This window comes from Mus caroli, chromosome 1 (assembly GCF_900094665.2).
Source record: "Mus caroli chromosome 1, CAROLI_EIJ_v1.1, whole genome shotgun sequence".
NCBI lineage: Eukaryota > Metazoa > Chordata > Mammalia > Rodentia > Muridae > Mus > Mus caroli.
Genome location: NC_034570.1, coordinates 149,707,761 through 149,721,002, shown reverse-complemented (window position 1 = coordinate 149,721,002; position 13,242 = coordinate 149,707,761).

The window sequence follows — 13,242 nt, the reverse complement described above, 5'->3', positions numbered from 1 at the left end:
GTTGTCCTGTAGGCTAGGAAGTCCAAATTCAGTAGGCTAGATTCTGGTGAGGTCCTACATCATATGCCCTAACATGGTGGAATGTTTTGTGCGATAAGGGGAGAGAGAGAGAGAGAGAGAGAGAGAGAGAGAGAGAGAGAGAGAGAGAGAGAGAGTCCCCCTCTTCATAGCAAATCCTCTGTGAGGATAAGAATCCACTGGACTGGAAAAATGGCTCAGCTATTGAGAGCACTTCTTCCAAATGGTCTTGAACTCATGTCAGGAAGCTCACAGCCACCTGTAACTCCAAGTCCAGAGACTCCATCTAATACCTTTCAGCTTCTGTAGGCATTCACATACATGTGGCATAAATCCTCACAAACACATGCACATCAGACACATGAATAAAAAACAACCAAAAAGACAAAACAAAACAAAACAAAAGTACTAAATCTGAAAAAGAAAAAAAGAATCTATTCTCTTTCTTTCATAGCCTGTCACCAGGCTCTACTTGCCAACATCAGTACATTGTGGATAGAGTTTCCAACACATGAGCTTTGGGGAACACTCTCAAACCATAGTACCGATCACAGCCAAAACTCAAAGAAGGGAAATAAAGTCCAACGATGATTAACACAGCTTACCAGGACACATCTATCCATGCCCATTTAAAAAGTATCAAAAGTGCTAGGTGGTGGTGGTGTAGGCCTTTAATCTCAACAGTGGGCAGGCAGATCTCTGAGTTTGAGGCCAGCCTGATCTCCAGAGCAAGTTTCAGGATAACCAGGGCTACATAGAGGGATCCTGACTCAGAAAAAAAAAATCACAGAGGGTAATTGGTATCCTATCCTGGTATCAGCTACATATTATTTCAATATCAGATTTCCTTTTGTCTTCCAGAGGAGGTTACAGCTATCACATTTTAGAATGAACTACTAAACAAATAGCTTTAGGGGTTTAGAAAACTATGCTATTCTTTTTTCTAAGAGCCAGCACAAGTTTACTGGTTAAAACATCAGGTCAAACCAGCTTATTTTGCTCTCTGGATAATGAACTGATATTGGGAATATTGTGTTTCAAAAAGATTCCAAGATATTGTAGACTTTTAGAGCTGACAGAGATCTTGAAGAGCCTATAGTTGAAAATCTCTATCTGTAAGCAAACAGGAAGACCAGAGAGAGGAATTATAATACCTAATATCACACATCATGGCTATGCCCATGGAATTGGGGGAAATTCTGAGTCCTTGTCTGGAGCTGCTTTCTTACACATCAAGTTCTCACAATATTGTTGACAAGAGTTAAAGAATGAATGAAGAAACACAAATAAGAAAATAATTGCTACAATAGGCACTCTAAAAAATGTTTAAGAGGTTTTTGACAATTTGAAGAGGGATCTCCAACAATGTGGCTCTGGTTTCTGGCTCTGGTTCGGTCTCTGTGATTATAACATTTTAATTATTGACTTGGAAAGAAGACAAAAGAATGCTCCTAAAATTTTCAGACTTCACAAAGCTCAGAGGAGTATCTAACACCCTGAATGATAAAATGGAAATCTGAAGATGTTTGACAAATTGGAAGAGTGAGACAAATGAGTAAAGTGAAACTTAGAAATAGCAGGTAGGTGTTATAATTAAGGTTTTCAGGTTAAACATTCATTAATTAAAGTGTTTGTAATTATATCATTTTCTTCCTTTCCTTCTTTTCCTCTCCAACTGCTCCCAAGGAGTACTCTTGTGTCATGACCTCTTTTTCTTAATTGTTCTTTTACACACATCACACACATATACACACCACACACATACATACCCACACATAGACATATATAAGTACAGTCTTATAAGCTTAGCCTGTATATGATTTCAGGCTGACATGAAATATGACTTGGTTTGGCTAACCAGTTGGGGACCTCTTCCCTCAGGAAGACCTTTTCTCCCACTCTCACATTCCTAAGTTGCTTGTAGTTCTTGGGCTAGGGCCCAGTGAGATTTCCCCCTTCTGTGTTAGCATGTCTATTGATGTCATCCTTCGTGGGTGTAGATTTCCTAACATTTCTAGGAGATGTGTTCTCACAGCAAACTCCCTGTTCTGTTAACTTACAATCTTTCTGTTCTCTCTTCAGTGACGTTCAGTGGGTCTTTGGTGCAGAAGTTGTGTTGGGAGTATATCAGTCGGAGCTGGCCACCACATGATCCATTCTTCTTTGCATTTTGATTGGTTGCGGTTTGCTGTAATGGTCTCCGTCTGTTGCAAAGGAAGTTTCTTTGATGAAGTATGAGAGCTATGCTTATCAGGCTAGACCCTGGTGCAAGAAGTGTAGGAACTGGCTGTATAGTTACGTTCTGGAGGATAACTGTCTTGTGAGTGAAGATATTAAGGCTCAGGTGTAAAGAGTGCTAGTTCTTGCAGAGGACCTAAATTCAGTTCCTAGTACCCACGTAGCTGTTTACAATCTTCTGTAACTCCACCTCTGAGAGATCATGCTCTTTTGGCCTCTATAGGAGCCTGGCATGCACACAGTGCACAAGCATACATGTAAACAAAACACTCATGTATGTAAAATAAAATAAGTATTTGAAATCAATAAATCTTTGAAAAAAGTTGATTATCTTAATTCAAGAGGGAATAATTAGAAGTTTTAAATTGGTCTAAGTGCAACTACAGTTGGCCAGTAGTGTTTGGGATGCAAAATAATAATAATAATAATAATAATAATAATATAATAGTAATAATGCCAACAATAAAAACAAGCAAGCAAATAACAACAAAAACATTGCAATTTCACCTTGCCTAAGAAGTACTGAGTTCTGACCAAAGGTTCTCTATGAGTGGAGGATGAGTTGGCCATTAGATGCCACATTTTAATGAGAACCTTAACAGCTGTAGTATGTCAGTGGACTGTTGTGACAGGATCTGTGGAGAAAAACACTGGAGACATTTACTTTAAAAATGAAGATTCATTAGTAATGTGCTATTGATACACTTTTTCTTAATAATTTTTAATTAAAATATTATATCATTTCTCCTCCCCTTTCTTTCCTCTAACCTCTCTCATGTTCCTTCCCCCTTATTCCTTCCTAAATTCATGGCCTCTGTGTTGGGTAGATTTTTGTCATCTTGACGCAAGCCAGAGTCATTTGGGAAGATGTAGTTTCAATTGAGAAAATGCTCCCACCAGATTGACTGTTGGGTAACACTGTGTAGCATTATTTTGATTGATGACTGATATGGGAGGGCCCAGTTCAGTGTGGACAGAGCCAACCATGCATTGGTGGTCCTGGAAGGTATAAGAAAGCAGGCTGGATAAGAAATAAAAAGCAAGCCAGTAAGCGGCATTCCTCCATGGCTTCTGCTCTAGTTCCTGACTCTGGTCCTGCCTCATGGTACTATCTTGGCTTCCCTCAGTGATGGATTATAGGTATAAGGTGAAATCAACCCTTTTCTTTCTGAAGGTGTTTCACTACAGCAATAAAAACCTTAAGACAATATCTTTTTCTTTGATTACACACACACACACACACACACACACACACACACACACAAAACCTGCGTGTCTGCTTAGTATATTACTAAGTGTCATTTCAGGGCTGACTATGTGGTATTATATAACCTATTAGCAGGTTCATCCTTGGGAAAGACTTACTCTCCATTTCTCAATAGTCCTGAGTCACCTGTAGTTCTTTCTCTATGGAAGGGACCCTGAGAGATTTTCCCCTTCTCTGAGTTATCATGTCTATTGGTGGTGCCTTTGTTTAAGTCTTGTTTGGGCAGCCATATTTTTGAAACATTCTTGGTATAGTGTCCCTGTATTCTAGGAGACATAAGTGAATAGCTTGGCTTCCTCATCCTCTGGCTTTTACAACATTTCTGTCCTGTCTGTGTAATGTTGCCTGAGTCTTAGATTTAGGAATTGTGTTGTAGATATATCCACGGGGATTGGGCACCCCGTGATCAGTTGTTCTCTGCATTTTGACTAGTTGTGATTTTCTGTGAAGTTTCTCAGTGAATGGGGAAAGTTACACTTATCAGGCAAAGGGAGCTTGTGAGCATCTTGTAATACATCTTAAGAACTATTCAACAAACTACTCATCATCCCTTGTAAAATTTATTCATTTAATAAAGTACCTACTAGCTGTTAGGGATACAGAAGTAAATACAAAATCTTGGCTCTTACAAACATCATATTCTAATGCAGTATTTATGAAAGCAGGGTCTTTGAACAGCCTATTAGACAAAGTGGAGTCCTAAACTCTACCCTAAGACTTGCTGAGGGCCTCATGGAAAATGAGACCCAGACAATTGCACCAGGAATCACACACATTAGCAGGATAATTTGGTAGGTATTATGGCAGAAATTTCCACCAAAACCAAGCCTATTTGTTAGAGTCTGCCATCTATGAAAGGAACAAGAAAATCCCAGCATGTTTAGAAGGCAGAGTTAGAACCAGTGAATGGAAATTGGAGGGGGGTTGTTTATAGCTCAGAATAGTGAAGAACTTAAAAATGAGAAGTTTCCTTTAGACACAGGATTCTACGGATTCAGGATGATTATGGCCTGAGAGTTTCTTCCCTGAGGATTAGCTTTCATGGTACCAGAAGGTACATCATAAGCTTCACAGGAAGAAAGCATCCAAGTCTTAGCCAGCTATAGTGCCCGTGAATTACAACACCTATCAGCCTCGCAGGGAAGCTGTAATGGTGCAGAGTGGCACATCTAGTGTGGAAATGACCAGCAGCTCTGTATTTATACTTAAAGAATGCTCAACCAGAGAGAAACCTAGTTAGCTACTCAGGCCTAATGAGGGCAAGGATCCTGGAAAATAACCTATAATTATCCAAATTATCCAATTTGGATACAATTATATAAATTATACAATTTATGTACAAGTATACAAAAATACTATAATATCTTTATTATAAATATTTTTAACTGTATACTCCCATACCTTATCAAGGAAACTTCTCTCTGCAACAGAGACCATTAAAGTAAACTAAAACATGTTAAAACAAAGTTGAGAGTCTGTACCCAAGAGATACATCTGCAAAACAACTCCTTTACCTATAGCTCAAGGATCACTGTGGAAGGTGTGGAAGATTGTTAGAAAGAGAAATAAGAAATTTTCTGTGAGACAATGTCTCCTAGAAATGTCAGAGAAGTCTTAGCAACAGATAAAAGCTCAAGAAGGACATCACAAGTAGACATACTTTTGTGGGAGGGGAAAAGCTTACAGAGTCCCAACATTATGTCTAGACAAAGAGCTATAGGCAACTAAGGAATCCTGACAATGGGAAAAACAATCTTCTGAGGGAAAGGCACACCAACTAACCATCTAAGACCAAATGGTCAGCTCTGAACACACACACACACACACACACACACACACACACACACACACACATCATTTTATGAACTGAGCAGGTTTTAGTTATATATTTAAGATCATGAATTTGTAAGAGAGGTGGAGGTGACATGGGAGAGACTGGGATGAGAAAAGGGAAAAAGCTAATCTCAAAATGATTTTTTTTAAATCATAATTTAAAAAGTGAGGCATTTGAAAATGGAACCTGTGTGGTGGTTTGAAAGTAAATGGTTCTCATAGATTTATATATTTGCATTCTTAGTTCCCAGTTTACAAACTATTTGGGAAAGATTAGGAAATGTGACTTTGTTGAAGGAGGTGTGGCCTTGTTTTTGGAAGAGGTGTGGTCTTGCTGGAGGAGGTATGCATTGGGTGTGGGTTGGAAAGCCCATGGAAAGTCCAGTATCTCTGTGACAGATGGTTGAAGATCAGGATATAAAGCTCTCCAGTACCATGCCTGCCTACATGTTACCACATTCTCTGCCATGATGATAATGGACTAACCCTCTGAAACGGTAATCAGTTCTTTAATTAAATGCCTTCCTTTTTAAGTTGCCTTGTTACTTAAGTTAAAACTTAAACTTTTAAGTTTAAGTTGTTATGATGTCTCTTCATAGCAGTAGAATAGTAAGTAAAAGAGAAGTTGATACCAGGCCTTGGGTATCACTGTGACAGGTCTGACCATGGTGTTTCTTGGAAAAATATGAAAAACATTAGAACGTTGGACTAGAAAGGCAGTTGAACACTTAAAGCATGGCTTAACAGGTCAACCTAATAGGAAAGCAAAAGATACTGAAGCTCAGGGCAATATGGACTGTGGAGACCCAGGTCAAAAGGTTTTGGAGGAGAATAATAAGTAAGTTGCCCTAGAGACCATTCTTGTGACATTTTGGCAAAGCCTGTAGCTGCTCTCTGCCCTTGTGCTAAAACTTTGCCATAGGCTAAATTAGTTTTAGATTATGGTCATTGGCAAAGGAGATTTCAAGACAGCCTAGTAACAAAGGTGTCTTGTAGTTATTAGTAATCTCTCTTATGCAGAAAGATCTACAATGAAAAGTAGCAACCAGGGCAAAAAGAAATGCAAAATGTAGAGTTTGAGAAGAAAAGGAATAACAGGAAATATAATGTTGGTGTCAAGTCCTATGCTCAAGGAGATAAAATGCTTAAAGAAAGCCTTGATTTGAAATGGAGTAAAGGGAGTGTTAACCTCAAGGCAAGACATCTTTGCCCTTCTAATACAGCAATCTGTAAAAGAAAGGGCCTGAGGAATTTTCTTTTCCCAGAAATCATGAACAAGTCAAAGCTTATGCAAATGAGTTTTCAATGGGGCTAGGTTTCACCCCAAGCAGGCCAGAGTTTGACATCTTCCTTGTAAGGGAAGCCACTGAGGCCAAATGTTCAGTATGGAGGCCTAGAGAGGCTATGTGTGAAGTTTCGAAGGTGAAGCCTGGACTGTGTTGGAGTACTTAAGGTGGTGGAGATGGCCAGAACCATGAGATACCTGCCAAGGAAAGTTATTAACAGGGTGTAGAATCAGCTCAAGAGAGAGAAGTGTGTTTCAGTCAACAAGGCTGAAAGGAGTTAGAGATCTGAAGAGCATTTGACATGGAGATGCAGAATTTGAAGTTTGCCCTGTTGGGTTTGGACTTGCTTTGGTCCAGTTTTTCCTCACTATTTCCCTTTTTTTCCCTTTTGGAATGATAATGCATATTCTATGCCATTGTATGTTGGAAGTATGTGATTTGCTTTTTGCTTTTGCTTTTAAAAGGGGTTTCAGTTCATGAGATTTGAGTCTCAGAAGAGACTTTCTTAAAAATTTAATTTTATTTTTAATTCATTTTTACACTCCATATTCCATTCCATGAGCTCCCATCCACCCTCCAACTGTTCCACATCCCACATCGCCTCCCCAGCCTACCCCATCTCCACGTGGATGCCCCCATCCCCCACTCCACCCAACCTCTAAACTTCCTGGGGCCTTCAGTCTCTTGAGGGTTAGGTGCATAATCTCTGAATGAACACAGACCAGGAAGTCCTCTACTCTATGTGTGTTGGAGGCTTCATATCAGCTGCTGTATGCTGCTTGTTTGGTGGTCCAGTGTTTGAGAGATCTCAGGGGTCCAGATTAATTGAGACTGCTGGTCCTCCTACAGGATCACCCTTCTCTTCAGCTTCTTTCTGACTTCCCTAAGTCAACAACAGGGGTCAGCTGCTTCTGTCCATTGGTTAGGTGCAAATATCTGCATCTGACTCTTTCAGCTGCTTGTTGGGTCTTTTGGAGGGCATTCATGATTGATCCCTTTTTGTGAGTAATAACCTCATTAATAGTGTCAGGCTTTAGTACCTCCCCTTGAGCTGGTCCCACTTTGGGCCTGTTGCTGGACCTTCTTTTCCTCAGGCTCTTCTCCATTTCCATCCCTGTAATTCTTTCAGACAGGAACAATTATGGGTCAGAGATATGACTGTGGGATGGCAACCCTATCCCTCACTTGATGTCCTGTCTTCCTGTTGGAGGTGGGTTCTATAGGTTCCCTCTTCCTACTGTCAGGTGTTTCATCTAAGGTCCCTCCCTTTGAGTCTTGGGAGTCTCTCACCTTCCAGGCTCTGGTGCACTTTTAAATAGTGTTGAAACTGTGAAAGACTATGATAAAATTTGAAATTGGACTAAATGCATTAAACATCTTCTTTTATGAATTGTTATGGTCATGGTGTCTCTTCATACCAATAGAACCGACAAACAGTCTTCCTAGTGAGCTGTGGACCTTTCTTCCTGGAAGTAATCAGGAAAAAGCTTGTTAAAGTATGGAGCTCTATATACATTTCCAATTCATCTTGATCTGCTCACTTTATTATGGAAGAGACTAATCTGATTTCTTAGCATGTGGACCACATTTTCATATGGACATGTTATCACATAAAGCTCTTCCTTTATTAGATTAGAGATTTCTTTGTGAGTCAGACAGGCAGGCTTTTCCTCCCAATGGGGTGGGTCCTCCTGGCTCATGGCAGTTGTTTGCAACATTTTAAAATGTATGTATTACAGGAACAATTTATATGGAACATAAACTGTATTTTCTTTTCTTTTTTTCTTTTTTTTTTTGCTCTGGGAATTCTTGAAAGAGTTCCATTAAGTTCATGAAGCAACTGTTATGTGGAATACCATTTTGCATGAAACTTTATTATTGGACAAATGTCTGAGCTGGAAGACAGACGTATCATAGTTCCATTAATATATAATACAGTTGGCATATATATGAGAGGTAAGATTTGGACTCTGACACAATCTGTGTGGCTTTTAGTTGGAGATTTGGACCATTAACTCTTGAGTCTTATGAAGCCTGGATGCTCTAAAACTTAATTTATTTCTAGAGTTTGTTTAACATTATTTTAACAGTTTGTCCACCAGTCTGTTGACAAGTAATGCTCATCTGCCCAGTGGCTAGACCTCGGTCTTACTTTTGTTTCTATGGGTTTAGGAAACTTCAGAAAGATGAAACCTCACATATATTCAGTGTGTTGTTTTTATTTATTGAGCAGATTGTGATACACACTGTGGTACTCTGACATCATCTTTCTTTGAGGACTAGAACTCTTACTGTTCCAGTTGCTAGGAGTTGACTATCAATAGTGAGACCCCTTACTAAAGATTCTTCTCCCCTTAATATCACCATATCCAAACTCTTAGAGAGAATGAACATGGTTGACATAGGTGTACAAAACTTATACCAGCTACCACCCTTAGGCCCTATTCTGTTATATGTATGTTGAAGCATACTGTGCATTCCCAGCTTTGCTCTACTGTTCATCTCAGGAGACTGCTGCACTCTACTGTGGATGTATCTTCTCACTGCAGGTGGCTGTAACACTAGTCACTCTGGTTACAAAGGCCTTGGCAGAGTGACAGATCTGTTTCCCTCCTCCACTTCCTTTGATAGGGAATTTTTTTCCTATTCTTCAGAGATGTTCTCTATCTCTGTCTATCTGCTCTCTTAGGGTTTTGCTGATAGGCCATCATGCTTCACTTCTTATGTCTTGTACCTTCAGAGGGTCTTGTAACTGCTTGCTTCTCTGGTAGAGAAGTCTTCCCTGATCGATTACCACCTGGCCCATGTAAGAGGTCACTTTCTCCTCAAGATACATGTGTATTTGAGAGATTCATTTCTTTCATGTGTTTATTTTCAAGCAACATTTTTTTTTTACCCTAAATATACAGACATCCCTGGAGGTTTGTTGGAGTATATGGAGACTGTTTCAAAGATAGCCTCATACTATACCCAGAATAACAGCTCCCTTTCCAACAATCAGTCCTCAGTTCTAATTCTGTCCCTTCTCACTCCTTCCTACTTAGAGCAACTTTTCCTTTGGTGACTTGGTTGTAGCTTTTTTAGAGCATAGCTTCCCTTGAGACCTTCCCAATCTATCAGAAATGTCTGCATTTGTCTAGACTTCAATTATGGATGCAGTTCAAGTCCTTTCCCTGGGGGTCCTCAGCCCCATACCACTAAGGGGATGCAGCTAGATTCTTATCTAAGTGTCTATAAACATTCCACTGCAGTTACCCTTAATAGCATGGTGCACACAGATGACCTCAGGACTGGAGGGCGCCTAATTCCACATGGAAACATATCTGAATCTCAGCCAGAAAGCATTGCTGCGTACAACTTCACAGCTCTGTGACAAGATGATGTGTAGTGGGAAGTAGATGAACCTGCAGCTAGGAGATCTGGAGACAGTGCTGATAATCCTGAAAAATCTATAGCTTTAGCTCATTGGACCTCAGTTTTCTCCACGACGAAGGAGGGAGTTAGACTAGATTAGTTCTAATACTTCATGGTTCTTTCTAGCCATTTGTGTTGTCTTTCTACACCCTTTATTACCATGACTTTAATTGGGTTTGGCATGAACTCCTCAGAGGGATGATATTTCCAAAACAGTTTGCTGCTGGAATGTAGATGACACTTTTCCAAGGTTGAGACATATGCATTTCTTTGTGTGACCTCCGAAGCCCAGTACAGAATTTTCCATCATAGTCTCTCTTGGATTAATCAAAATGCCTTACAAGAGTCCTATCCAGGATGCCCCCCTGAAATAGTCTTAATAGCAATTATAAGGTTCACCTTGTGCCCAGATAATAATGGGAGAATTTAGTTGGGCTGTAATACTATTTAATAGAGTTACTGCCTTGATACTAAATTTCTTAATTTACTGTGCATCAAAATGCAAAACATAACAATGAGTGGATTGTATCTACATGCAACTCACTGGGAACTTGGTGGTGTGTGTACTCATAAACTGGTTTTATATGATTAAAATGTCCTCAGGGAATGATGTGAGTGCTTTTAAACAGAGTAGAAAGCCAAAGATAGAAAGGCTGGCAATAACTGTGTGGTGGCATCTGCATTTCCTTCCCACCCCCGTCTTTTAAACAGGTAAATGAGTATCAATTAGAGTGTCTCAGATGGAAGATGACCAGTGTTACCCATCTATAGTCTTCTGGAGGAAGCACTTTATCTTCCTTATAATAATTGACCAACTAGAAAGATGCTGCTACAGTCTCTACAGAGGTGATCTGAGGCAGATGAGGACAGTAAAGCCAACCATTTTTGTTCTCTACTCTTGATGGCTTCAATACGTTTTTCTTTTTCTTTTCTTTTTTCCCCCAAATACCACTTCAGACTATTCCCTTTACACACATTGTTTGCCTTGTTTAGCGTCTAAGCCTTAGCTCGTCATCATTTCCAATCTGTGTCACTGTAGTGGGTATCAATTCAACAAGCTTCAGCTTAATGGTGTCAGGGGGAAAATGAGACCTCAAGCAGTACCTGATACGTCCACGTTCTTTAAAAGCACACGACCAATGTAATTCTGTGGCCATGGGGCACATATTGACTAGGAACATCTTCAACATGTTAAAGGGTGTTAGAGAAATGAAAACTCAGAGAGTTCTGGGCCTGATAGGACCTTAGAACTGTGCATGTTATAACCTGTATTCCTGGGACTCACATGTAGTTGAGAGGCAGGTGTGACATTACCTGGAGCTGGATCAGATGCTGTGACAGACCTTGTTTCTGTTCTATGCGTAGGTATAGTTTTTCTATTGCTTAGTTTGCTCTCTTAACCCACTGTGATCATGGCTGCCAAAGTGATGTTTTCCTAAATGCAAATCTTAACATTGCTGCTCAGTCTACCTGAGTAGCTCACAAGCTGCCTCACTGTCCTACTTAAACTTTGCATAGGAACAGATAAAAGCCTTTGCAGTTCACCCATTGGTTAGCCTCTTCTGTCTCCCTTTGTTGTACTACCATGTCTTTATACATGTTGCCCTCCTGGCCACCTACCCATGCCCACTTATCCAGATCTCCAGGTAGTTTACTTATTTCTGCAGCTTTCCACAGAGTCCTGAGCTTGCCACTAGTGCGACCTTGAGCATCATCGTGCTTTGAAGTCACCTTTTCATGTCTGTCCTCTCACCTGCAAGGAAGCTTCCTGGGGGCAGAGCTCTCCATTTTAGTTGTATAGCTCTATCACTCGCAGTTCTTCAGAGTACATGATGAACCAGTATGGGTTAGTTACACGAGGCCTGAGCATCCCTAACAAGGAAGATCAAATGAATTTTGTAATGAATACGAATTTAGCTAGTCATGCTTCTAAATTTATTTTAACAGACAGGTATTTGATTTTAAGCTATATTGGGCCATGAGAGATGAGAGTCTAAGAAAATAGCTGTTTTTATGTAACAGTACCCATTTTTATTATCTGAGTGTTATATTTGGTAATTTTGATCCTTCTCATGGTTCAGTGCAGATGATCCTCCATCCAAGATGTTCTTATAACTCAAACATTTTACTGTCATAATTTAGTTCTGCTCTCTCTGTTTATTTTGTTTTAAATTAGATATTTTCTTTACTTACATTCAAATGTTATCCCCTTTCTTAGTTTCCTCTCTGAAAATCCCCTATCCTCTCACCCTCCCCCTGCTCCCCAACCCACCCACTCCAACTTCCTGGCCCAGATATTCCACTATTCTGGGGCATAGAATCTTCACAGGACCCAGGGCCTCTCCTTCCATTGATGACTGACTAGGCTATCATCTTCCACATATGCAGCTAGAGCCATGAGTCCCACCATGTGTTTTCTTTGATTGGTGGTTTAGTCCCAGCGAGCTCTGGAGTTACTGGTTAGTTCATATTGTTCCTCCTTTGTGGCTGCAAACCCCTTCAGCTCCTTAGGTACTTTCTTTAGCTCCTTCATTGGGGATCCTGCACTCTGTCTAATGGATGACTGTGAGCATCCACTTCTGTATTAGTCAGGCACTGGCAGAGCCTCTTAGGAGACAGCTATATCAGTCTCCTGTCAGCAAGCTCTTGTTGGCATCTGCAATAGTGTCTGGGTTTGATGGTTGGCTTTAGGATGGATCTGTAGGTGGGGCAGTTTCTGGATGGTCATGCCTTCAGTCTCTGCAATGAACTTTGTCTCTGTAATTCCTTGCTATCTCTGTTTAAACAATCGGATCAAGTTTATTATTCACGAGAGTTCTCTAGAATCCTAAACTTTTTTTCTATTGCAATTATTTGTTTTATGTCTTTGCCTTTCATCAGGAATTAACTATGGGGTTGAGAAGACTTGAGGGAGGGCTAATTCCAAGAATGATCAGATATCAGAACCAGGGAGTGTCAAAGTAGGCCCAGGATTCAGAATGTCTATCAGTGCCATGTGTAGCAACACCATAAGTTATGATAAGGCAGTGGGATAAATACAGTCAAGGGGGAAGAAATTCAGAGAAGTCAGATATCATACATTAGGACAAGACACAACTGAGAGCCTAAAGGCTTGACAGAAATAGAAAGGGATGTGAGAAGAGAGGAGAGAAGAAGGGAAGGGAAAAGAAGAGAAGGGAAGGGAAG